The 25,849-nt window shown below is 38.5% G+C and overlaps 1 protein-coding gene across 4 annotated transcripts in view; it reads left to right on the top strand.

The window, feature by feature from the left end:
• Window positions 1-25,849, top strand: part of ADAMTSL1 (ADAMTS like 1) — a 1,078,174-nt gene that overhangs the window by 703,497 nt on the left and 348,828 nt on the right. The gene's annotated exons all lie outside the window — the stretch shown is intronic.

Genomic DNA, 25,849 nt, shown 5'->3' with positions numbered 1-25,849 from the left:
TGTAGGAGAATTTGTTGTTTCTTTATCATGACTACAATTTTATTGAAAATTTAGACAACTGTAGGAAAAGGCATGCCAGTGCCAACTTTCAGGTCAAAATTTCAGCCAGAAAAATCTTTTAAATGGAGATAGCAAAGAGATTTGATTTTTGGTGTAAATTTATCAATGTCTACTTTAGTGGAGGAGGAGGGGGAGGCACTTATCTGGAGGCTCAGCAGTAAAAAATGCAGGAGACACAGAATCAGTCTCTGGGTTGGGAAGATCCCCTGGAGAAGGAAATGACAACCCACTCCAGTATTCTTGCCTGGAGAATTCCATGGACAGAGGAGCCTGGCAGACTACAGTCCATGGGGCCGCGAAGAGTCGGACATGACTTAGCAACTAAACTTCAACGACTTTAGTGGGGAGTTAGTAAGATGAGGGAGAGTTAGTACGTTTGCTGTCTTGATTTCAAAGTCTATGTTTTGGAGTAGGATGACAAGCCAAGTTTCAGGAACAAGCAATTGCTCCAGTGTCCCCTGTGCTATACTTCACCACATAATGTTATATTTCACAAAGTAGACATTTTGAGAATCTTTGCCTCTTCCAAGAAGACATTGTTTGAAATTTTTATGTCTTCAGAATTTCAGATATCACAATTAGCAATTTAGGAATAAACTTAAAATGTGTTTCAGTAATTTGTTGTTTCAAATTCACGTTTCTTTAAAACCTAACTATTCAGACGTAAAAGAAGTAACTGTAGTGCAAATGACAAGAGATATGAGATGCCCTACGAGGTTCTGTGTATATGAGAGGGACACAGACATATTAAGCCTTCATGAGGTCTGGAATGATAAGGCAGGGAAATTTTGGCAAGTCCAAGCACTTCTTAGGTAACAAGATAGAGTGGTATTTACATATCTGAAGGTTTCATGTGAATTTCAGCTATGAATTTAAATATAGAATCTTACTGCTTTAAAGCTGGGAAAAACCCAAGAGGTGATCTAATCAACAACCTAAAAAGCGGTATATTTAAATATCATTTGTGATATTTGGTGTTAGTTTCTTGCTCTAAGACTCTCAGTTTCTATTGAGATGGAGTTACGAAAGTTGCAAAAGCTTTGGGAATGACAGAATTGTAAACCAAATAGATACAGGAAAGAGACTGTGTTGTTGGGAATGGTAACTAATAATAATTTCTTTTGTGTGTATACTGTTTGAACAAAACAAGACAGTTTTCCATTTTGTCAATGAGAAAAAATGAGGGATCAGAAAGTTTGTGTGATTTTCTGCAAGTTATATGCTTGGTCATGGCAGAATTTTCAGGCCCCTTTATATCTATTCCAAAGTTGTATGTCCTATATTACACTGATGAATGAACCAAAATAAACAAGATAGCCTGGCAAATTCGGTTTCATTTGTTTTTGTTGCATAGGAATTCAGCAGAGCCTCTTGCTTTCCAGATTAATCCTGCCAACTGGCTTCATGTATGTTGGCAAATGAAGCAACAGTAAATATGCCTCCCCAACTTAGATTCTTAAAAGTATGACCTGTTAGATTTGGAGGCAAATGTAAATTACAGAATATCTGAAAAGAATGGTGGCTTATACATGGAAATTATAATCAGTTATTATTATTTACTTGTCTTGTTAGAGGCAATAGTAGGGTAAAGGAGATAAAGTTCAGATTATATCTAGGCACTAGCAAGTAGCAGAATATCCCCAGCTATACAGTAAGGAGAGAGAGAGGTATTTGGGGAGTAAATCATGTTGGCTTGAATGTTAGACAGGATTATGGGCAACAGTGGGTGGCCAAGAAAGAGTTTTGGTGGAAAATAGACAATCCAAGCTCTTTTTAGAAAGTTGAGTATAGCTACAGTTATAGGATGCTCAAAGTGGACCACTTACAGGAGCCTTGAGGTAAGGAGACCAGCTTGAAAAAGAGACTCTTAGAGCAGCCAAGATGAAGAAAAGCATGAGCCTGGACCAGGCCAGTGACAGCAGGAACAGAAGGGAAACAATGCCTAAAACCAGGACATTTTCATTTTGACTATGACAAGAGCAAGGGAATAGTTTTTTAAAAACAAAAAGAAATACATCAAATTAATCATGCTCAGGGAATCAAAAACTACCACTTTTATTATGAATTTATAAGGGATATCATTTTGGATCCTTGTTACCATTACCATAGTAGCCTGTGTTTTCATGATTAAAACCTACTTGGGTTTTATAAAAAGGAGGGAAGAAATAGAAAGAGACAACAATAAGAGAGGAATATGATAGAAGCTTTCCCAAATGGTTAACAATCCTAAAAATGTGCATAACTTTGCAGATAAAAATTGTAACATTATCCTTTGGTGGGGAAGACCCGTGGAGAAGGGAATGGCAATGCACTCCAGTATTTTTGCCTGGGAATTCCCATGGACAGAGAAGTCCATTCAGTCGCATAGAGTCAGACACAACTGAGCAATTAACACACACACGACATTATCAAAATGATGAAATAATTGTTTATCTACCCAAAGAAAAAATGATGATAGAGGAATAAAGATGGAATACTTAAATGCAGTATATACTCTTTCAGAAGAAGAGTGAAATTAGTCACCAAAAGAAAAGCCCTCACTGCTTCCTATAAAGAGTGGACATACATAAATTCTATTCTACTTAGAAAAAATTCCTTTATTCAGGCTGTAGCTGTATATTGGTGATTAGTATTTGTGATTTGTGGTAAGAAACATTCAGAAAAAAAATTTTCATAATTTTTAAAACACTGTCAAAAATCTTAATGCTTACTGAAATACGCAGTTTTTATAAAGAGCTGCTCCTGGTTTCCTGAAAAATTCATCTCCTCTGCCCCATATTCCATTCTCCTCCATTTTTACCCCGTTTATTGGGAATTCTCAGCTCTATCTCTGACCTCATTGTTGTCTTATTATCATTTTTTTTATTTTTTGGCCACACCGGCTCTTCACTGTTGCATGGGCTTTCTCTGGTTGCAGCAAGTGGAGACTGTTCTCTAGTTGCGGTGCATAGGCGTCTCACAGCAATGGGACTTCTCTTGTTGCAGAGCACTGGTTTCTAGAGTGCGTGGGTTCAATAGTTGTGGCACATGGGTTTAGTTGCCCCGTGACATATGGGTTCTTACTTCCCAGACCAGGGATCAAACCTGTGTCCCTTGCATTAGCAGATGGATTCTTAACCATTGGGCCACAGGAAAGTCTTTTATTATCACTTTTTTCTTTTTTCTTTTTTTTTTTTGGTAAGCTGATTCAAATATTTTTGATGCTATTTTGATTTTTATAATTCAGATATGAATTATAAACTCCACAGAAGCAAATATCTAGCATTGGAGATCATCTTACCATGATAGAAAATAGCAGCATAACTAAGAGATTTTTCACTTTTAAATACCAGTTATTCCAGTTATGCCTGTCGAATACTCAACAAAAATCCACTTCCTCCAAACCATTTGAGACTTTCACTCAAATAAAATTGTGGCGATTTAGACTTCAAGAGACAAAAGCAATTTACAGATATTACTGTTCACAGAGGAGGGAACTGGGACCTGCCAGGAGTTCCAAAAGTCATAAATGAGGAGGTTTTCCATACTTGTAGTGAATTTGCTTCAGGAAAATGTTAGAATCATCGCTCCTTATAAGAAATACCTTAGACTTACTCAGTACTATCAAGCATCGTATCAGGCAGTATATTCATTCTAATAGCATAGTAATATAAATATTAATCATAATAATAAAATATCTGCCATTTTTAGTAACTACCACATCTAGGCACTTTTCATGTATTTTACAGCTCTGCATATTAGATGACATTTTTCTCTTTTCACAGATGAAGGACGAGGCTCAGGTAGGTGATAGGACTCAATCAGAAATACCCAGCTCTGACTCTTAAGCCCCTGTTACTCCTGATAAAACTGAGTAGACAGTGGCAGTATTATGTTCAGTACTGGTCCCCAAACCTGACTGACTGCCTTCCAGAATCACTTGGAGAGCTCTTAAAAGATGCAACTCTTAGGCTCTATCCTCCACAAATTCAGATTTATCCATTTGATGTTTTTAAAACATTCCCCTTATGACCCTAGTTGTTTGGCCAGATTTATGAATCACTTAAGAGCAGACAGGATTTAAAGTCAAAAGACACAGATTAGAATCTGAATTTTCTTTAATGATCTGTCTGTGTAATGTTGATCATGTTGCTTACCCTTCCTAAATTCTGTTTTTACTCTGGAAAATAAGATTGTCTCACAGACTGTAGAGCCGTGAGATAGTCGATGTGAAAATGCTTAATAAACTGCCAAATGCTATGACAAAGTGAAATACCCTGAACATTTTGCAAAATGTATTAAAGTAGTGGTTCCCTGTGTGGAACTTCAGAACCTTGTAACAATTCAAAAAAAGTTTATAGAATGAGATAAAGTAACTTACTTCTTATTCTGCTAAGAACATTCGAGAAGAAAAGGAGACCTTCTATAATGTACTATCACCATCATCATTTCATAAATGAAATTTTAATAACAAGAAAGCAATAAGAACTTGCTTTCAGAATGAAGGATGATCCTTTAAATTTAGTCTGCCTTATGAGAAATTTACTACCCTGTACTTATTTTTTATCCTTTATCCAGAGCACAGAAATTGCTACTAACAGTGCCTCACAGCCCAGCATTTGGAAAGCACTGCCTTTTGAGATTATCTTGCCCAGCCCTGAGAAATACTGCTGCACGGGGTTATATGATTTTCCCAGGATCTACCAGCTACTTAATGGCAGGCTAGAGGTCATGGAATATGACTGTTTATCAGCATTTTTAAATTATGCCTTCTGTGTTATTTCTTCAGCCTCTCCCACTGGCCAAAACCTTGTCCAGCTTTAATTCCGTCATTTACACAAGAAAACAATCGGTTTGGTGAATCTCTTTTCAAACCACATGCTCCCCTTTCCATCCCCCCTAGAATCTGAGCATTTTCTGCAGTAGGAGTGGTCATGTTGGTGTCTCTCCCCACCTTGCATCTTGGACTGAGAAACACCGGGATTTCTGTTTGCTTATTATCTCTCTGAACTAGATGAAGTTGGAGATGAGGCAGAGCCAAGAGGGCAGTTGTCATCTATGAAGAGTTAAGAGCAAGTGCTCTGAAGTTGTACTGCCTGGGTTTGAATCTAAGCTCCACCACCCATTCATGTATGACTTTGAGCAAGTTCTTGAGCCTCAATTTTCTTATCTGCAAGATGAGGCTAATATCTGGAACTGCCTGATAGGAGCGACATGAGGATTATGTGATCAAATGCATTAAAGTGCTTACTGTGAGCTTGATCAGTACTAGCTTTTGGTAGGAGTAGTACTCAAGTTGTTTCTGTCTTTGACTTTTTCCTCTTTATGGCCTTTTTGAGCACATGGTTTAATGTGGTTATAATACTGAAAGGGATCCTAACTTCCCAGCGAATGAACAGACCTTCTGTTAATTTCCTATTGCGACCGTCTTTTGCTAATAGCTCCACATTGCACCATTATCAACTCCTGATCCAGGGCAGTGAATTGCGTCCTGTACAGAGTTAATGAGCCATCACAAATAGGATCAGCTCTATTAGTGCTGCTGTTATTCATTTATTTTCATTATCCAAATTACCCCATTTATATTTGTTATAAAGCACAAAGCCAGTTTCTGTTTTACATATAAAAAAAGAGTAGCATAAATTTACAGATAGAACATGTGCTGCTGTTAGAAGTAATTTCGAGGTTATTTTGAAGTCAAATTCAGAAGAGTGCATTTTATTTTCATAATTAATGAAATTCATCAGTTGATGTCTAATCTACATATATCAAAAGACAAAGTGTGATTATAAGCCAGCTCTTTTGTAATGAATGTGCATATTTATAATACTGCACAGTGCTCTTTCAGAAAACAAGGCCTTTCATAAAGGAAAAGGAGAATTCCTTTCAAGTAATACCTTATATAATGTTGTTGTAAAATGAATAATACAATAAAGAAATAAGCAATAACTTGGATCATGGAGTTTTGATGTCTATACTATGGTGACATAAAAATAAACCATAGTTCTAACAAAGAAGTTCTTTCCATTTTTAATAATTCCTGTGGTGAGTAGTTGGAAATGAATTGAATGGAATGATTATTTCTCCATCTCTGTCTGTGACCTAAGTCACTAGTATCAAATGTCTACCAGTTATTCTAAAGGTGGTGATGTCAGAAACCTGGACTTGGCTGGTTTTCCTTCTGTTTTGTAACCTAATTCCACATGGAAGCATGGCATTGCTTCAGAGATTTAATGCACCACTTCTCTTTTTTTCCCCTTTGCGTGACACAGTAAAGTTGAACTATTTATTACCTACTAGTTGACTTTTAAGAAATTAATTTCTGATCATTATATATCTGTTCTCCTAACAGTCTGGTGGGTGCTGAGGTTACAGCATTAAATATCATCTCTCAGGAATGGTATCTTCTAGGGTTCTTGTGAAAAATTCAGTTCATTTGTTTATTTAACAAATATTTACTTAGGAACTAGCAGTGTGCTACATCCTGGAAATACAGGAATGGACAGGGAAAAAACACAGTCCCCACCCTCAAAGAACTGACACTCAGAGGGGAGATGAACCAAGTGGACAGGAAAGTGTACAATTACCCTATATTGTATTCTCCTAACTGAACAGGAGTTTATAGTGAAAACAGGAGTGTTCTTTCTAAAATACAGATTTAACTTCATTTCTTGTCTGCTGGAAACATTCCAATTGCATTCTATCAATCACCTTCAAGAAGAAGAAAGCCCAAATTTCTTTACATGGCAGCTTTCTTTACTGGGTGGCTCGAAAAAATAGACATTTATTCTCCCACAATTCTGGAGGCTAGAAGTACGGAGCACTACTTCCTCTGAGGCTTTGGGTAGAATCTATCTTTGCCTCTTCCTAACTTCTAATGGTGGCTGTCGGTCTCTGTCTGTATCTTCACAAGGCCATCTCCCTTCTGCGTCTGTGTGTCTCTGTCTTTACATAGCACTTTCCTCCCCATGTCTTTGTTTTCTCTTCTTATAAGGACATCAGTGATATTGGATTAGGGCCCATTCTAATTGAGTATGACCTCATTTTAACTTAATTACATCTGCCAAGGCACTATTTCCAAATAAGATCACACTCACAGGCACTGAGGGTTATAATTTCAACACATCTTTCCCTGGGGACACAATACAATCTGCAATAGCATACATTCTTGTTTATTTTTACATAGTACAAATGTGTATATACATATATTCATATACATGCATGTCTATACACACACACACACACACACACACACACACATAATTTGAATAGTTTGTAAGAGCCACAGTGGGAGAAATTTAGACTGTGATAAATCAAAGGGATATTTGACCAAACATGGAATCAAGAAATGCTCAGAGGAAGAGGTAGCTGGAAACACCTAACTAGCACCTAGAATTGAAGAAATAAAGGGCTGGACATCAGGATCTATGTCATGAAGAGCTAAATAACCTATAGTACTGTATAATACTAAGAGCCAAGGAGTGCCAGGGAAGGAGTGCCAGTGCAAATGGAAAATAAGGTGAGATGTGTATTTTAGAAAGAGTACTCTATTTGCACAGAGGGCAGTGGATTAGAACAGGCTCCAAATTAGTTGGATTAAAAGAAGAGATTTTAAAACAAATCAGGAGACAGATTCATTTGGACTTGGTGACTGGTGAAATATAATAGGAGAGAAAAATTGAGAGCTGAAGATGATGCTCGATTTCTAGTTTGTAGTTTAAGCAACATATGGTGCTGCTGTTTATTAGGGTAGAACATAGGAGAAAGGCAAGGGGTTGGTTTGGGGCAGAGATAAGGAGATGATATAATATGTGCAACGTGCTGTCCACCATGTGATGGTCACTCAGTGAATTCCTGTCCTTTCTTCCTCCCTCTTAACTCTGTCTTCTTAATTGTGATGGACACTTGTATTTCCAAGTTTGTATGATCACAGTCCTGTTTATATATGTTTAAAAATTTGTCAGGGTAATCTTTTCTGTGACCACATGCCTGTTAGATAACAAGTCAACCTAAGTGTCTGTCACTTTTAGGAAAAACTGAAGTGTACAGTGTATAGTATTTTGAAGTTCCTTGAGTTCTCTTCTGTATTTGAACAGGTAAGAGACAGGGAGGAGGAGGAAATGGCAACCCACTCCAGTATTCTCGCCTGGAGAATCCAATGGACAGAGGAGCCTGGTGGGCTACTGTCCATAGGGTTGCACAGAGTTAGACACAACTGAATCGACTTAGCATGCATGCATGCATTGGAGAAGGAAATGGCAACCCACTCCAGTATTCTTGCCTGAAGAATCCCAGGGACAGATGAGCCTGGTGGGCTGCCATCTATGGGGTTGCACAGAGTCGGACACGACTGAAGTGACTTAGCAGCAGCAGCAGGAGACAGGGAAAGTGACACTCCATTGGGTTTCATTCTTCTCATTATATCTCCTACCTGCCACCCCAGTTGGGCTCTTTATTCATATATCATCTGAACTCATAGAAATAATTTCTTTGCTGTATCAGAAATTTTTTTCATCTTGATATATTCAGCTTCTTAGGTGGGAAATCCTTCTTTGCATAGCTTTCTTTAAAAATTTTTGAAAGTTTTATCCATCTCAGTTTTGTCTTGAAATTCAGTGTGGACTGGGAAAAATAGAATCATTGATTTTGTTTTCCCAAAGAGATTCAGTGAAGTTGATGAAGGCAGAGTGAATCTAATTACTTCAAAAAAGCTTTCAACTTTTATCACTTTTCATGCTATGTAGTTCATGGAGTGCATCATATTGCATGTGCTTCTTGTGCCAATTTGAGGGGGTATCTTTATTATTTATTTATAATACCTTTATTATTTCCATTTTATAAATGAGGAAATTGAGGCTCGTAGAAGGTCATACAACTAGAAAAAGGCAAAGCTATCACTTGAATCCTATTATTTCTATTATATGTTACCCTTTCCTCTGAGAAGATATTCTAATAATGAAGCAGAGTATCAGTATGCCCTGGTGGAGGTGTGAGTTCGCTTAGTCATCTCCCACTCCTTGTGGCCCCATGACTGTAGCCCACCAGGCTCCTCTGTCCATGGAATTCCCCAGGCAAGAATACTGGAGTGGATAGACATTCCTTTCTCCAGGGGATCTTCTTGACCCAGGTCTCAAACCCAAGTTTCCTGCATTGCAGACAGATTTTTCACCATCTGAGCCACTTTGTTGATCGGGGTATGAGTTTGTATTCATCCTGTAATACCTTGTCTCATGAATGATTCTTTAGACCACTTGTTTGTAGAAATGCTAAACATACTAAATTTTTTTTTCATTTATTTTTATTAGTTGGAGGCTAATTACTTTACAATATTGTAGTGGTTTTTGTCATACATTGACACGAATCAGCCATGGATTTACATATATTCCCCATCCTGATCCCCCCCCAACCTCCCTCTCCACCCGATTCCTCTGGGTCTTCCCAGTGCACCAGGCCCGAGCACTTGTCTCATGCATCCAGCCTGGGCTGGTGATCTGTTTTACCCTAGATAATATACATGTTTCGATGCTGTTCTCTCTAAACATGCCACCCTTGCCTACTCCCACCAAGTCCAAAATTCTATTCTGTACATCTGTGTCTCTTTTTCTGTTTTGCATATAGGGTTATCATTACCATCTTTCTAAATTCCATATATATGTGTACTAGATTTTACCAAATCATCTTTAATAGTGTTTCAGCACTGTTAGTAACTACAAAGTTTGGGTTTCTACTTATTACCCTCACTTCTAACCCTAACTTCAAGTTGAGGCTCCTCAAGACTACTCTCAGGTTAGATAATTTGCTAGGAGGATTTATATAACTCACTAAAAGATGTTATACTCAGTTACAGTTTATTACAGCCAATGGATACTGATTAAAATCAGCCAAGGGAAGAGGTGCACAGAGCAGGGTCCAGAAGGTTTCAAGTGCAGACCTTCTACTTGTCCTTTCCTGGAAGAGTGCTGTGAGTGGCACTTACTTCTCCCAGTAGCAGTGTGTGACAATACGCATGGGCTATTGACAACCAGGGAACTCCCCCAAGCCTTGGTATCCATAGGTTTTATTGAAGCTCCATCACATAGACTTGGTTGACCTCACGCATGGAGCTCTTTCATCTGGAGCCCCTCTGGAGACTGAGTTGATACCACGTGGCCCAAAGCCCTCATCATAAATCACACTGCTAGCCTGGACTCTCTGGCATGGCCCAAGGCCCCAGACAAGCAGAGACATCTTATTGGTCAGGAAATGACAAGAGCTTAGAAAGTGCCTCCCAGAAGCCAAGAGCAAAAATCAGACTCTTTGGGCAAAATTTATCCTTAACCACGTAGCACTTTTTAAAGTTGTTTATTCATTCAATAAATATTTAATGATTATTGTTGGTCATTAGGCTATGCCCTGGGGTACATAGCAGTGAATGGAACTCAAGCCCTCCCCTCAAGGAGCCCATGGCCTCAGCTTTCTGCAGCAATGGTAGCTGAAGAAAAACTGTGCCCTAGTTTTCCCTCATGTGCTATTTCTAACTTTGGAGAATCACTTTATTACCTATGAGAAGATTCCACGAAGATAATCACAACACTCACATTGACTAGACATTCTCTTTCTGTGCGGGTTGACTCTTGAAATGTGGTGCAGAATCATGCAGCTGCTTTGGAAGACAGCCTGGCAGTTCCTTAAAATGTTAAGCAGAGTTACCATGGGAACCAGCAATTCCACTCCTAGGCATATACCCACCAAAAAAAAAAAAAAACCTGTTCTCAGATGTTTATAGCAACAGCATTCATAATAGCCAAAAAGCAGAAACAACCTATCAACTGGTGAATGGATAAATGAAATGTGGTCTAATCATACTACAGAATATTATTCCACAATAAAAATTCATGAAATACTGATACATATTATAACATAAATGAACCTTCAAAACATGCTAAGTGAGAAAACCCAGTTGTAAAATATTCCATATTCTGTTATCCCGTATATATGGAATGTGAGAATAGGCAAGACATTCCATATAAATGCAATAATAAAATATGTAAAAAAAGTGCATTAGTGGTTGCCTAGAGCTGGAACTTAGAGTATAATAGGGGGTGACTGCTGATGGTTCAGGGTTTCTTTTGGGAGTGATGAAAATATTCTAAACAAATTTTAGTGATGTTTTCACAATTTATGAATTTATTAAAGCCATTGAATTTTATACTTTAAATGGGTGGATTTTAGAGTATGAGAATTACATCTCAAAGAAATATTTTTCAAATGTTCAAAGATTCAGAAATCTATACACTATAAATCTAAAGGCTATGTTAGCTGCAAGTGAGTGATCTTGCTCTTTGACAGAGTTAATAAACTCACCTATTAGTCTAGGTGGGTCTCCTCTTCATTTATTACTGTTCTAAGAAGCCATTTAGAATCCTAAGTATTCCTAGGTAGTAAAACTGCTTTGGAAACCAACAAAGAATATATTGTTAATAAATATATGCTAAATGAAAGTAATGAATTACTTTGCTGACAAAGATCCATCTAGTCAAAGCTATGGTTTTTCCAGTAGTCACGTATGGATGTGAGAGTTGGACTATAAAGAAAGCTGAGTGCCGAAGAATCGATGCTTTTGAACTCTAGTGTTGGAGAAGACTTTTGAGAGTCCCTTGGACTCGAAGGAGATCCAACCAGTCCATCCTAAAGGCGATCAGTCCTGAGTATTCATTGGAAGGACTGATGCTGAAGCTGAAACTCCAACACTTTGGTCACCTGATGCAAAGAACTGACTCACTGGAAAAGACTCTGATGCTGGGAAAGATTGAAGACATGAGGAGAAGGGGGTGACAGAGGATGAGATGGTTGGATGGCATCACCGACTCAATTGACATGTGTTTGAGGAAATTCCAGGAGATGGTGATGGATAGGGAAGCCTAGCATGCTGCAGTCCATGGAGTCTCAAAGAGTCAGACATGACTGAGTGACTGAACTGAACTGAACTGAACTGAATGGATAGTGGTATCAGTCTGGAAGTTGAACATCTTTCAAAATTTTTTTAGGGAAATAAGGTTGGATTTGAGAAGGTCTTTTCTTTAGTAAACTTCTAGGGTGGCTCAGCTGGTAAAGAATCTGCCTGCAATGCAGGAGACCTGGGTTCAATCCCTGGGTTTGGAAGATCCCCTGGAGAAGGGCATGGCAACCCACTCCAGTATTCTTTCCTGGAGAATTCCATGGATGGAGGAGCCTGATGGGCTACTGTCCATGGGTTGCAAAGAGTTGGACACAGCTGAGCAACTAACACTTTTACTTTCTTTAATAAATTTTCAGCAAAGCATTATTCATTTAGCTACATTATGTATTAACTCTGCTACTGCATTCACTGAGGGAATTTGAAATCTTGCAGTTGAATCATTCCATTTTACATTTGAAGTCCAGAGAAGTTCAATCAGTTTTTAAGATATGACTGCCATGTGGTCCAGAATTAGGCTCTTGGGGAATATGAAAGTATGTGTCATAATCCCTGTCTTCAGGAAGCTTCCAGTCTGTGGGTGATGAGGCTCAAACCCAAATAATGATAATCAGCAGCAGCATGAGACAAGAAGAGGAACTTTAGTTTGGGACTCAAGCAGATGGAAGTTTGAAGTCTGATTTCCAAATTTACTTTCTGTGTAATCACAGGCTAATTTATTAGACTAATTAAGCCTCATATCTCATCAAAAATAGAGGTAATAGTACCCATGTTAGTAATAATAATGAGCTAATTTTTATTGAACACGTATGTGCCAGGCACTGTGCTATGTAAGCATTTAACATATATTATCCCCTTTAATCCTCATATGAACAAGTGTCATGTTTTAACCATTTTAAAGAGGAGGGAAATAATGCTTAGAGAGATTAAGTACTGTTAATTTCATTCATTCAGTAAATATTGATTGAGCATTAGCTGGGCATTATGCTAAACACTAGGAGTGCAGCTGTAAGTCCAAAATGCAGTGGGAGCAGGTTTTGTTTTGGTTTAGTTGCTGAAAGGAGGAGCATTTGGAAGGAGCACTGTTATTGAGTTCTGGGCAGGTAGGAAGGCTTGGCAGCCTCAGGTCCCCTCTTTACCAACACTGACAGTCCCACAGTGAGATTCCACAGGGGAGCTGATACTCCCTCCCCTCTCTTGAACCTGTTTTTCATCTTATTTCCTTTGTCTTGTATGAGTTTTCATAACCAACTAGCCCATAAGATTGAGACCTCCTTACCAGCAGAGACTGTATCCTACTTACTCATCTTCAGTTTCTTTATATCGAGTTATTCAATGTAAGACTGTTGCATGGAATGATCAACGAATCAATAAATCTCTCTGTTGACTATTGCTGTCCCTTAATGACTGAGTCCTCTCTAAATCATGTAAATTATTCATCCTAAATGGCTTTTTTATCTTTTAATTTATTTGAGCCTTGTTCTCATTTCCTTCAGGCTGTCAAACAAAGTCCATTTATGTGAGTCTCAATTTTTTGTTTTATGATACTAGGCTAGAAGTAATTTAGAATCTGAGGCCTCGTGCCATCTACTCTTTATTTACAATGGCTTAGAAGATGGCTCAGATCTACCCAGAACCTTCTCCATCAAGATAGCTGTTGGTTTCCTTCATATATCAACCAGATTCTCTGGATGAGCTCTCAGTGCTGAAGTCATTAGATCCTTCCCAGGATTAAACTCACAAAATGCTAACTTTCCAAAGGCCATAAATATCAATCAGGATTCCAGTGCGATATAGTTTCTTTCCCCAGTGTATATTAGAAAACAGGTCTGGAGATTGTTTGCTCCTACAGTATATTCCATGAGTAAATTAGATGATCTTCAGACATAACTCTAATTACTCCAACTCTTTGCATAACTAATATGGTTATCAAGTTTGGGGCCATAAAACGCTAATCTTCCCAAACTCTTGAAATGCAAGGTTTAAGTATGTCAGAAATTTGAAAGATTTGAAACTCTGCCTTATGTTTAAAAGAAATGTTTTAAATTTCTTTAAAAGTAGAATTGAGGAAGCCTTTTTGAAATTGAGTGTCTTAAGACACTGCATGTAATTATTTTTAAATGTTAAAGATTAAATCTAAATGTTGAACACAATTAGTAAGTAATTATCCTTTACCTGATTCACATAGCTCCAAACCTATATCAAGTTAGCTAAAGGGATACTTTTTTAAAAGTGTTGTAGCTATTTTGTTTGTCAAATCCTTAATAAAAAACAATTTAAAGAATCAGGTACCTTCCAGATTTTGAACCATGAACATAACTTTACCCAAATTTTGTCATACTCATGGTTGCCATAGACCCTCTTGAAACATTCCTAGGAGGGGCTGCTTGCCAGCATCAGGAAAATCCACCCAAGTGTCTAAGATTAATGTAATAAACCCCACCTGTCCTTTCTGTCGCATTCTGGGTTTGACTGCCCCTAAGGAATTCAAATCAAGAAGGAACAAAGTATTATTGCTTTGGGCTAACTCCTTGTGATCCAAGAGAACACTGTAAGAATCTGCAAAATCTAGAGAGAAAGGCAAGAAATTATCTATGGTAGATAGCACACAGAGGCCAAAACAAATTCAGAGACTTGAGGAGATATGTTGAATCTTTTTTGCAAAGCTAATCACAAAACAGTGGCTTTGCAAAGAACCTTGGCAGTCACCAACTGAGTCTGCATTCTATTTCTGAAGACACAAAGTGTCAGAGTGCGTGGCATATGATTTTCCCAAGGTCTTCCAACTTGCAAGTGGCAGAGTCAAGAAGACTTGAAGCCAAGTCTTCCAGCTCCAGACCCAGTGCTTAATTTATATTAAGTGAAAATGCTTTTCATATGTGTGTTTCTTAAGAACCTTTAAGAGTTTAAAGTATTTTCTTTTGAGTTGGATTATTTACTCATTTGTTAGTCTCTTTCACCATCACTAAGTGCATTTTGGTCCCTCAGCTAAATTTTCCTCCTGTATGGTCAAATTATCACAGAACATCCCATTCGCTTAAAAATAGTTGTACTATAAAAGAAAATACAAGTGGAAAACTTTGCCAACAATAAACATTCTAGAAAACTTAATGCACACCACTTTCATTCCTACAGAAATGCCAAGTAAAAACCCACAGCACCTGCAAGCTGTAGCAACCACACAGTGGCCAAGAGCTGGTGGCTCGTTAGTCCTGTGAGCATTTAGGTTTACAATTGCCCTTGTGTACTCGTTTAGTTTCTTTGCCATCAGAATTATGGGTAATTTTAAGAAACAAACAGATACTTCAGGGGAAGATGAGGGGGGAGGGAAGCTTGGGAAGAAGTAGCCAGAGTCACATTAAAATGGGAGAACATAGCCAGTGTTTTGTTTTCTCAAGTTCTGAACTTTTCTTGACCGCTGTCCTTTCTCTGTCCTCTGGGATTCCCCTGGTGAGGGAGGAATTCCTCCCATTGGATGATTCTCAGCTTTTATGGCCAAAACCTCAGTATCACTGTTGATTGATAGGAGGATGGTTAATTTCTTGATTCATCCATCCAGGCAACAGTCTTTTATTGAGCAACACAGTATCTGTGCAGCCATTTCCACTCCTGATGTTATGAGAGCTGAGCCAGAGATAAAAGGTTTTTCTTTTTCTTCTTTGACTAGAAATAGCAAGAATACCTTTTGTTTGGGTAAAAGATATAATTTGGTTAGTTAAGGCAAAGACGTACTCAATGGTGAAGTGGGTACAGCTCTCCTGGCACTTAACTTTTCCATCTCCAAGGTGGGCCCTGGGACAGGCATATATGGCAAGTGCTGAGGGGATGAGAGTTTAGAAGTGGGTAAGATCCCACCTGGCTAGAGGAGCTAAGTATCCTCACCCAGGTGCTTTTTTTTAACTGGGAAAATATTTTTACATTTTGAGACATGCTCTCTTAGGCAGTGCGTATATGTAAAATGGTTTCATCAAGGCTTTGTCAGACCAGTCTATTTCCAAGTATTGTCCAAAGTTTTTCTTTATAGTTTGGCATACAGTTTTTTCATTTTCTCCCCAGATGGTTTTCATGGCTCTAAAGCAGAGGTTGGAAACTAGTAACCAAATATATCCCACTGGCAACTTTTGTTTGGTACACATAGTATGGTTTTGTGGAAATTTGAATTAGTTGCCAGGATTTAAATATATTGTTTCCAATAAAAATCCCAATTCACAACATAACCTTTAAGAACAATCAGATGTACTACATTTGGTCTGCACCCCAACAAGGCGACCATTAGACAGAGCTGACTAGTTGCTGAGACCCCAAGATGGTGCCAACGCTTTCAAGTGTCCTTTGTTATCTACATAGCCTGAACCCTGTAGCTGTTTACATTCCTGACCCTTCCCCGAAGGATATGTAGGCTAGATATGTCTCAAAGAAAGGAATAAGAGTCAAAATCATCATCACAACTAGGAATAATTAAATCTACCTTATATATTGAATAGTAATCATGCCAGATACTTGGTTTTCTAGGTGGCGCTAGTGCTGAAGAATACACCTGCCAATGCAGGAGATGTAAGAGACTTGGGTTCGATTCCTGCTTTGGGAAGATCCCTGGAGGAGGGCACAGCAACCCACTCCAGTATTCTTGCCTGGAGAATCCCATGGACAGAGGAGCCTGGCAGGCTACAGTCCATATGGTCCAAAGAGTCAGACACAACTAAAGCAACTTAGCAGCAGCAGCATGCCAGACACTGTCAAGCACTTGACATACCATTAAACTTCACAGGAACCCATTCTATAGCCCAGACATTTAATTTGCTGGTCTAGGGTCAGGCAGCTTGTGAGTTGCTTACCTGAGATTTTAAGTTAGGTCTGTTGGACCCTAAAATCTATGCTTTTCATGGTATCATAAAGCCTCTCAAAATCACTCCTGCCAGCCCAATCCCCTTACTGAATTTCAGGTATGTAAGAATCCTAACTGGATACCAAGGATTAGCTATCCTATTGGCCACTGGGTTTCCAGTTTCTATCAGGAAGAAGAAGGAAAACTTAGTGAGGTTTCTTCTGCTCAGATCTTACCCTTCAGTTAAGGAACAACTCTAGATACTAATGCATAGAGCTGTTCTCCTGGGTAAAAGGAACTCTTGTGATGATGTATTCTAAGTCAATTTGAAACCACACGAAAGGCTTTTTAAAAAAACATTTAAATATCAGGTAAGGACCAACTAGACAGCGTATTAAAAAGCAGAGACATTACTTTCCTGATAAAGGTCCATCTAGTCAAAGCTATGGTTTTTCCAGCAGTCATGTATGGATGTGAGAGTTGGACCATAAAAAAGGCTGAGTGCCAAAGAATTGATATTTTCGCACTGTGGTGCTGGAGAAGACTCTTGAGGGTCCCTTGGACTGCAAGGAGATCAAACCAATCAATCCTAAAGGAAATCAAACCTGAATACTCATTGGAAGGACTGATGCTGAAGGTCCAATACTTTGGCCACCTGATGCAAACAGCCAATTCACTGGAAAAGACCCTGGGAAAGATTGAAGGCAGGAGGAGAAGGGGATGACAGAGGATGAGGTGGTTGGATGGCATCACTGACTCAATGAGCATTAAGTTTGAGCAAACTCCAGGAGATAGTGAAGGACAGGGAGGCCTGGTGTGTTGCATTCCATCGGGTTACAAAGAGTTGGACATAACTTAGCAACTCAACAACAACAACAAGGAGCAGCAGAGATGGCGGATGAATAGGTGGACATGGAGTGCCTCTCTCTCCATGGATACATCAAGAATACACCTTCAGACACAGAAGTGCATGCAGAACACCAGCTGAGAGCAGAGGGTAGTACCTGCCCAGCAGAAAAGAATATATAGGACCACACAAAACTAGGTAGGACGAAGGAACTAGGGGAAAAATCAGGAGTGTTAGTGGGACAGGACCTGCCATCAGCAGGTAGGGGAACTGAAGCAGGGTTCACCACATTGGGGCAATTGCCTGAACAGAGAAGAAACATTTAAGGCTGAGAGTGGAACAGCTAATCTGTGGCAGTCTAAATGGAATGAGAATCAGACAGTCCTTGCCACAACCATACATACCCTGGACAGGGAAGGAGGACACCTGGAAGGCACATCAGCTGGGAGATGTAGTTTAGGGATTGTGGAGCAATCCCAGGGCGAGGGCTGCTATCGACTCCAGAGACAGATTGAGGGGGTGTGAGGGAGGAGATTGTGGTGGGAAATGCCTGTGGAGGAAAGCCAGGCAGCCATGGAAGCAAGGTGATACTGCTGAGTCACGTGTAAGGGGTAGATCTATCACCGTAGCCTCTCGCTGCCCACACAACAGCATCGACTGCTGAACAATAGAGACATTGGTCCATCAAACACCTGACGCACTGAACTACAGAGTAGGACCCCACCCAAGGTGCTCCTTTAAGTGATTGAATCACAGAACTACTGGGTAAGACCCCACCCAGGATGCACCTTTAAGCGCCTAAAACACCCGATCTACAGAATAGGACCCCAGTCGGGGTGGGGGGCCCTGTATGTGCCTGATGCACCAAACAAGAGAAGGACCCCAGGCAAGGGAGCCCTCTAAGTGCCTGAACGAGTGGAGCTATGGAGAAAGACCGGCCAAAGAGGCCTTCTGATTGCCAGCTACAAGAGGCTCAAAAAAAGACCCTGATAGGGCCATAACTCCTGTGGCAGAGGCAGTCCATGTCCCTGTACACTTGCTGCCACCAGGGTCCCCTCAAGTCTAGCAGCTGCACCTTTCACACTCAACTCTCACTGAGGCAGAGCTGCCACAGGCAACTTTGGTCATGTCCAACTCTTTGCAACCCTATAGACTGTGGCCTGCCAGGCTTCTCTGTCGGGGGGTTCTCCAGGCAAGAATACTAGAGCGTATTGGCCAATACCGGTTGCCATACCCTTCTACAGCACTATATTTCCTGCTTCCCTAGCCACCAACCCCCCTGAGTACCTGGTGCTGCCAGAACCCCTGTGACCCAGGCAGTTGTACCACCTCCACACCTGGCCCTCACAAACACAAGTCCTCCAGGGCAGCCTCAGGAGCAAACCCTAGTGGATGATCCACATGCAGAGATGGAAATAAAACCACAATTGAAACCCAGGGGCAGCGTTGCTAAGGAATAAGACCCAAAACCTTCCCACCAGCTGTACAAGCTGCAGATTAAATCCACACAATCAACTAGGCAGACTCGTATCTATGGAATATATAAAAAGACATTGAGAGCTCCAATGTCTTTTTTCCAATTTCTTTTGGAAAACACAAAAGAAAATGCACTAGTTCTCATAGCTGTGGACATTGGAGGCAAGAACACACAGGAGTAGGTCCAGATTAGAATCTGAGCTGCCCCCACCCCAGGTCCAGAGATCAGCATGGAGTTGGAGGGCATCCTAGGAAGATGAGGTGGACCATGACTCCCAGTAAGGGAAAGGATTCTGACAGCAGTAACTCAAGAAAAACATTTATTATTCTTATGTTTTGACTTGTTCTATGGATTCTTTTGGGTTTTTTTTTCTTTTTTTCCCCCCCTTCTGTTGTTGATATTATTAGTACTATGAAATCTAATTAAGCTTTTGAGCTTTTTGGTTTTGTTACTCTCAGTCACATTCTCAATTGTTGTTATGAACCTTTGCCTCTACACTGGGCTTTTGCAGTTCTATGGAGTTTTCCTTTTTTTTTCCTTTTCTCTATTTTTTAATTTTTAATTTTTTAACCCTATTCTTATTTTTTCAACATTTTTTTCCTTTGTTTGCTTTTCCTACTATTCTTTTACCCTTGCAGTTAATCTTTAATGTATATAAATCTTTATCTATCTCTATTTAACTTTTCATATCTATTCTTTCTTTCTTTTCTTTCTTCCCTTTCCTCTCAACATATTTGTTAGTTTGTTTTCATTGCTTTATTCCCCACTTGGCACCTTGCTTTAGTTTTGTTTGCCAGTTTGTGCTTTAGTTAGTTTCGTTCTTAACTGATAAATATAAATTTTGATTTCGTTTGTTTGCCGGGTCAGTCTGCTATACTTTATTTTTGTTGGACTGCTTTGAGTTCACTTATGGGTGTATATATATGTGTGTATATTCCATTAATTTAATTATTATTTGCCTGATTTCATGACTGCCATTTGTTTGGGGTTCATCTTTGGTTTCTCTATTTTGGGTATTTGTTTTAATCTCACTTAATGCCACTTGTGTGGCAAACCACTTGTGGAATCTTCATTCCTGAACAGAGATCAAGCGTTGAGCCTTTTATGTGGACGAACTGACTCCAAGACCCTAAACTACCAGAGAACTAACCCTAGGGAGTATCAAATAGTCAGAACTCACACAAAGGAAACCACTTGCATACAAGACCCAGCATCAGCCAACCACCAGTAGCACCCTGTGCAGGATGCCTCATCTAAACAACAAACAAAACAAAAATACAAACCCAATCATCAGCAGACAGGATTACCACCTCACTCAACCGTGTCCATCAAAGGAAGAGCAAACAAACAAACAAACAATAAAAAACTCAGCACAAATCTCACGCTATACAAAGCTTACACAAACCACTGCACCAACCTTAGGAGGGCAGAAACCAAAAGGAAGGAAGAATTCAACCTTAACATCTGGAAAAAGGAAACCTGAAACCCAATAAGTTAAAAAAAAATAATGAAAGGGCAGAGAAATACTGCACAAATGAAGGAACAAACTGGAAACACAGAAGTCCAAATAAATGAAGAGGAAACAGGCAAACTATGTGAGAAAGAATTCAGAATAATGATAGTAAAGGTGATCAGAAACCTTTAAAACAAAATGGAGAAAATGCAAGAATCAGTTAACAGAGATTAGAAAAATTAAATAAACATACAAACAATACAATTACTGAAACTAAAATTATTCTAGAAAGAATCAATAGCAGAATATCTGAAGCTGAAGAACGAGTCAGTGAGCTGGAAGATAAAATGGTGGAAATAACTTCTCAAGAGCAGAATAAAGTAAAAAGAATAAAAAGAACTGAGGATAGTCTCAGAGACCTCCAGAACAATATCAAATGCACCATTAGAATTATAGGGGTCCCAGAAGAAAAAGAGAAAAAGAAAGTGTATGAGAAAATTTTTGAAGAGATTATAATTGAAAGGTTCCCCAACATGGAAAAGGAAAAGTCAATCAAGTCCAAGAGGCACAGAGAGTCCCAGAACAGGATAAACCCAAGGAGAATCATGCCAAGACACATACTAATCAAACCAACAAAGACTAAACACAGAGAAAGAATATTAAAAGCAGCAGGAGAAAAGCAACAAGTAACACACAAGGGAAACCCCATGTGCTTAACAGCTGATCTTTCTGCAGAAACTCTGCCGGCCAGAGGGAATGGCAGGATATACTTAAAGTACTGAAAGAGGAAAATCTACAACCAAGATTACTGTACCCATCAAGGATCTCATTCAAAATTAATGGAGAAATAAAAGCTTTTCAGGCAAGCAAAAGTTAAGAGAATTCAGTACCACCAAACCAGCTTTACAACAAATGTTAAAGTGACTTATATAGTCAAGAAATACAAGAGAAGAAAAAAGATCTACAAAATCAATGCCAAACAATTAAGAAAGTGGCAATAGGAACATATATACAATAATTACTTTAAATGTAAATGGATTAAATGCTCCAACCAAAAGACACAGACCCATATATATGCTGTCTATAAGAAACCCACTTCAGACCTCAAGACACATATAGACTGAAAGTGAGAGGTTGGAAAAAATATATTCCATGCAAATGGGAAGCAACAGAAAGCTGGAGTACCAATCCTCATATCAGACAAAATAGACCTTAAAATAAAGATTACAAGAGATACGGAAGAAAACACTACATAATGATCAAGGGATCAATCCAAGAGGAAGATATAACAATTCTTAAATATCTATGCACTCAACATAAGAGCACCTCAATATATAAGACAAGCACTATCAGATATAAAAGGAGAAATTGACAGTAACACAATAAGAGTAGGAGACTTTAACACCCCACTCATACCAGTGGACAAATCATTAAAACAGAAAATTAATAAGTAAACACAAGTTGTATATGATACATTAGATGAGATGGATATCATTGGTATATTCAGGACATTCCACCCAAATGCAGAAGAATACACCTTCTTCTCAAGTGCACATGGAACATTCTCCAGGACAGACCACATCTTGGGTTACAAAGCAAACCTCAGTAAATTCAAGAAAATTGAAATTGTATCAAGCATTTTCTCCAACCACAATCCTGTGAGATGAGATATCAATTACAAGAAAAAACTGTAAGAAACACAAATACATGGAGATTAAGCAACACGTTTCTAAATAAACAACAGGTTACTGAAGAAGTCAAAAGGGAAATCAAAAATTTCTAGAAACGAATGATAATGAGAATACAACTCAAAGCCTATGGGAGCAGCAAAAGCAGTTCTAAGAGGGAAGTTAATAGCAATACAATCCTACCTCAAGAAACAAGAAAAACAAATCGAATAGACAACCTAACTTTACATCTAAAACAACTGGAAAAAGAAGAACAAAAAAAGTCCAAAATTAGTGAAGGAAAGCAGTCATAAAGATCAGAGCAGAAATAAATGGAAAAGAAATGAAGGAAACAATGATAAAGGTTTATAAAACTAAAAGCTGGTTCTTTGAGAAGATAAACAAAATTGACAAACCTTTAGCCAGACTCATCAAGAACAAAAGAGAGAAGAATCAGATCAGCAAAATTAGAAATGAAAAAGGAGAGGTTACAACAGACAATGCAGAAATACAAAGGAATATAAGAGACTATTATGAACAGTTACATGGGAATAAAATAGATAACCTGGAAGAAATGGATAGAATCTTGGGAAAGTTCAACCTTCCAAGTCTGACCCAGGAAGAAATAGAAATGATGAACAACTGAGTTACAAGCACTGAAATTGAATCTGTGATCAAAAATCTCCCAAAAAACAAAAGCCCAGGACCAGTTGGCTTCAAAGGAGAATTCTATCAGACATTAGAGAAGAGCTAATACCTATCCTTCTAAAACTCTTTCAGAAAGTAGCAGAGGAAGGAACACTTCCAAACTTGTTCTACGAGGCCAGCATCACACTGACACCAAAACCAGACAAAGACAACAACAACAAAAAGAAAACTACAGGCCAATATCACTGATGAACATAGATGAAAAAACCCTCAACAAAATTTTAGCAAACAGAATTCAGCAATACATCAAAAAGCTCATGCAGCATGATCAAGTTGGGTTTATTCCAGGGATGCAAGGATTCTTCAATATACACAAATCAATCAATGTGATATACCATGTTAACAAATTGAAAGATAAAAGCCATATGATAATCTCAATAGATGCAGAAAAAGCATTTGACAAAATTCAGCACCCATTTATGGTTAAAACTCTTCCAAAAATGGGCATAGAAGTAACCTACCTCAGCATAGTAAAGGCCGTATATGATAAGCCTACAGGAAACCTTATTCTCAATGGTGAAAAACTGAAAGCATTCCCCCTAAGATCAGGAATAAGACAAGGGTGTCCACTTTCACCACTATTATTCAACATAGTTCTGGGAGCCCTAGCTACAGCAATCAGAAAAGAAAAAGAAATAAAAGGAATCCAGATTGGAAAAGAAGAAGTAAAGCTCTCACTGTCTGCAGATGACCTGATACTGTACATAGAAAGCCTTGAAGATAGTATCAGAAAATTACTAGAGCTAATTAGTGAATTTAGCAAGGTTGCAGGATGCAAAGTCAATACACAGAAATCACTTTCATTTCTATATACTAACAATGAAAAATCAGAAAAATCAATCCCATTCACCACTGCAACAAAAAGAATTAAATATCTAGGAATAAACTTAACTAAGGAGACAAAAGAACTGAACACAGAAAATTATAAGACACTAATGAAAGAAATCAAAGATGACATAAACAGATGGAGAGATATTTCATGTTCCTGGGTAGGAAGAATCAATATTGTGAAAATGACTATACTACCCAATGCAATCTATAGGTTCAATGTGATCCCTATCAAATTACCAATGATATTTTTCACAGAACTAAAACAAAAAATTTCACAGTTCATATGGAAACATAAAAGATCCCGAATAGCCAAAGCAGTCTTGAGAAAGAAGAATGGAGCTGGATGAATCAACTTTCCTGACTTCAGATTATACTACAAAGCTACACTCATCAAGACAGTATGGTACTGGCCCCAAAACAGAAATATAGTCCAATGAAACAAGCTAGAAACCCATGCATTTGTGGGTACCTTATTTTTGACAAAAGAGGCAAGAATATGCAATGGGGCAAAGACAGCCTCTTCAAAAAATGGTGCTGGGAAAACTGGACAGCTACATGTAAAAGAATGAAATTAGAACACTTCCTAACACCATGCACAAAGATAAACTCAAAATGGATTAAAGACCTAAATGTGAATTAAAGACCAGAAACTATAAAACTCTTAGAGGAAAACATAGGCAGAACACCGATGTCATAAATCAAAGCAAGATCCTCTGTGACCCACCTCCTAAAGTAACAGAAATAAAAACAAAAGTAAACAAGTGGGCCTGATTAAACTTAAAAGCTTTTGCATAGCAAAGGTAATACAAGCAAGGTAAAAACACAACCTTTAGAATGGGAGAAAATAATAGCAAATGAAACAACTGACAAAGGATTAATTTCCAAAATATACAAGCAACTCATACAACTCAATACCAGAAAAACAAACAACCCAATCAAAAGGTGGGGAAAAGACCTAAACAGACATTTCTCCAAAGAAAGCATATAGATGGCAAACAAACACATGAAAAGATGCTCAACATCGCTCATTAGAGAAATGCAAATCAAAACTACAGTGAGATATCACCTCACACTGATCAGAATGGCCATCATCAAAAAATCTACAAACAATAAATGCTGGAAAGCATGTGGGGAAAAGGGATGCTCTTGCACTGTTGGTGGGAATGTAAATTGATACAGCCACTATGGAAGACAGTATGGAGATTCCTTAAAAAACTAGGAATAAAACCACCATATAACCCAGCAATCCCACTCCTAGGCATATACCTGGAGGAAACCAAAATTGAAAAAGACACATGTATCCCATTGTTCATTGCAGCACTGTTTACAATAGCTAGAACATGGAAGCAACCTAGATGTCCATCGACAGATGAATGGATGAAGTCGTGGTACATATACACAATGGAGTATTACTCAGACATAAAATGGAATGTATTTGAGTCCATTCTAATGAGGTAGATGAACCTAGAACCTATTATGCAGAGTGAAGGGAGTCAGAAGAGAAAGATAAATATTGTATTCTAACGCATATATACAGAAGCCAGGAAAATGGTACTGAAGAATTTATTTACAGGGCTGCAATGGAGAAACAGACTTAGAGAATAGACTTATGGACATGGGGAGAGGAGAGGAGAGGGTGAGATGTATGGAAAGAATAACGTGGAAACTTACATTACCGTATGTAAAATAGATAGCCAACAGGAATTTGCTGTATGGCTCAGGAAACTCAAACAGGAATTCTGCAACAACCTAGAGGGCTGGGATGGGGAGGGAGATGGGACAGAGTTTCAAAAGGGAGGGGATATATGTATACCTATGGCTGATTCATGTTGAGGTTTGACAGAAAACAACAAAATTCTGTAAAGCAATTATCCTTCGATAAAAAATAAATAATTTTTTTTTAAAAAAGGAGGAGCAGCTACTCAAATTTTTAAAAATTTTAAGATGTGAAAATACAATATCATAATCCATGTAGGTGGTTCCTTTTAAAGGAAAAAAGTAAAATTTCTTATTCTCGGAATGATATATTATCTTTCTCTCCTTTCTTTCCAGTCTTGTACCATCTTT

Source organism: Cervus elaphus, chromosome 29, assembly GCF_910594005.1.
Source record: "Cervus elaphus chromosome 29, mCerEla1.1, whole genome shotgun sequence".
Classification (NCBI taxonomy): domain Eukaryota; kingdom Metazoa; phylum Chordata; class Mammalia; order Artiodactyla; family Cervidae; genus Cervus; species Cervus elaphus.
The sequence above is the reverse complement of the archived record's forward strand: the minus strand, read 5'-3'. Positions and strand labels throughout refer to the sequence as shown.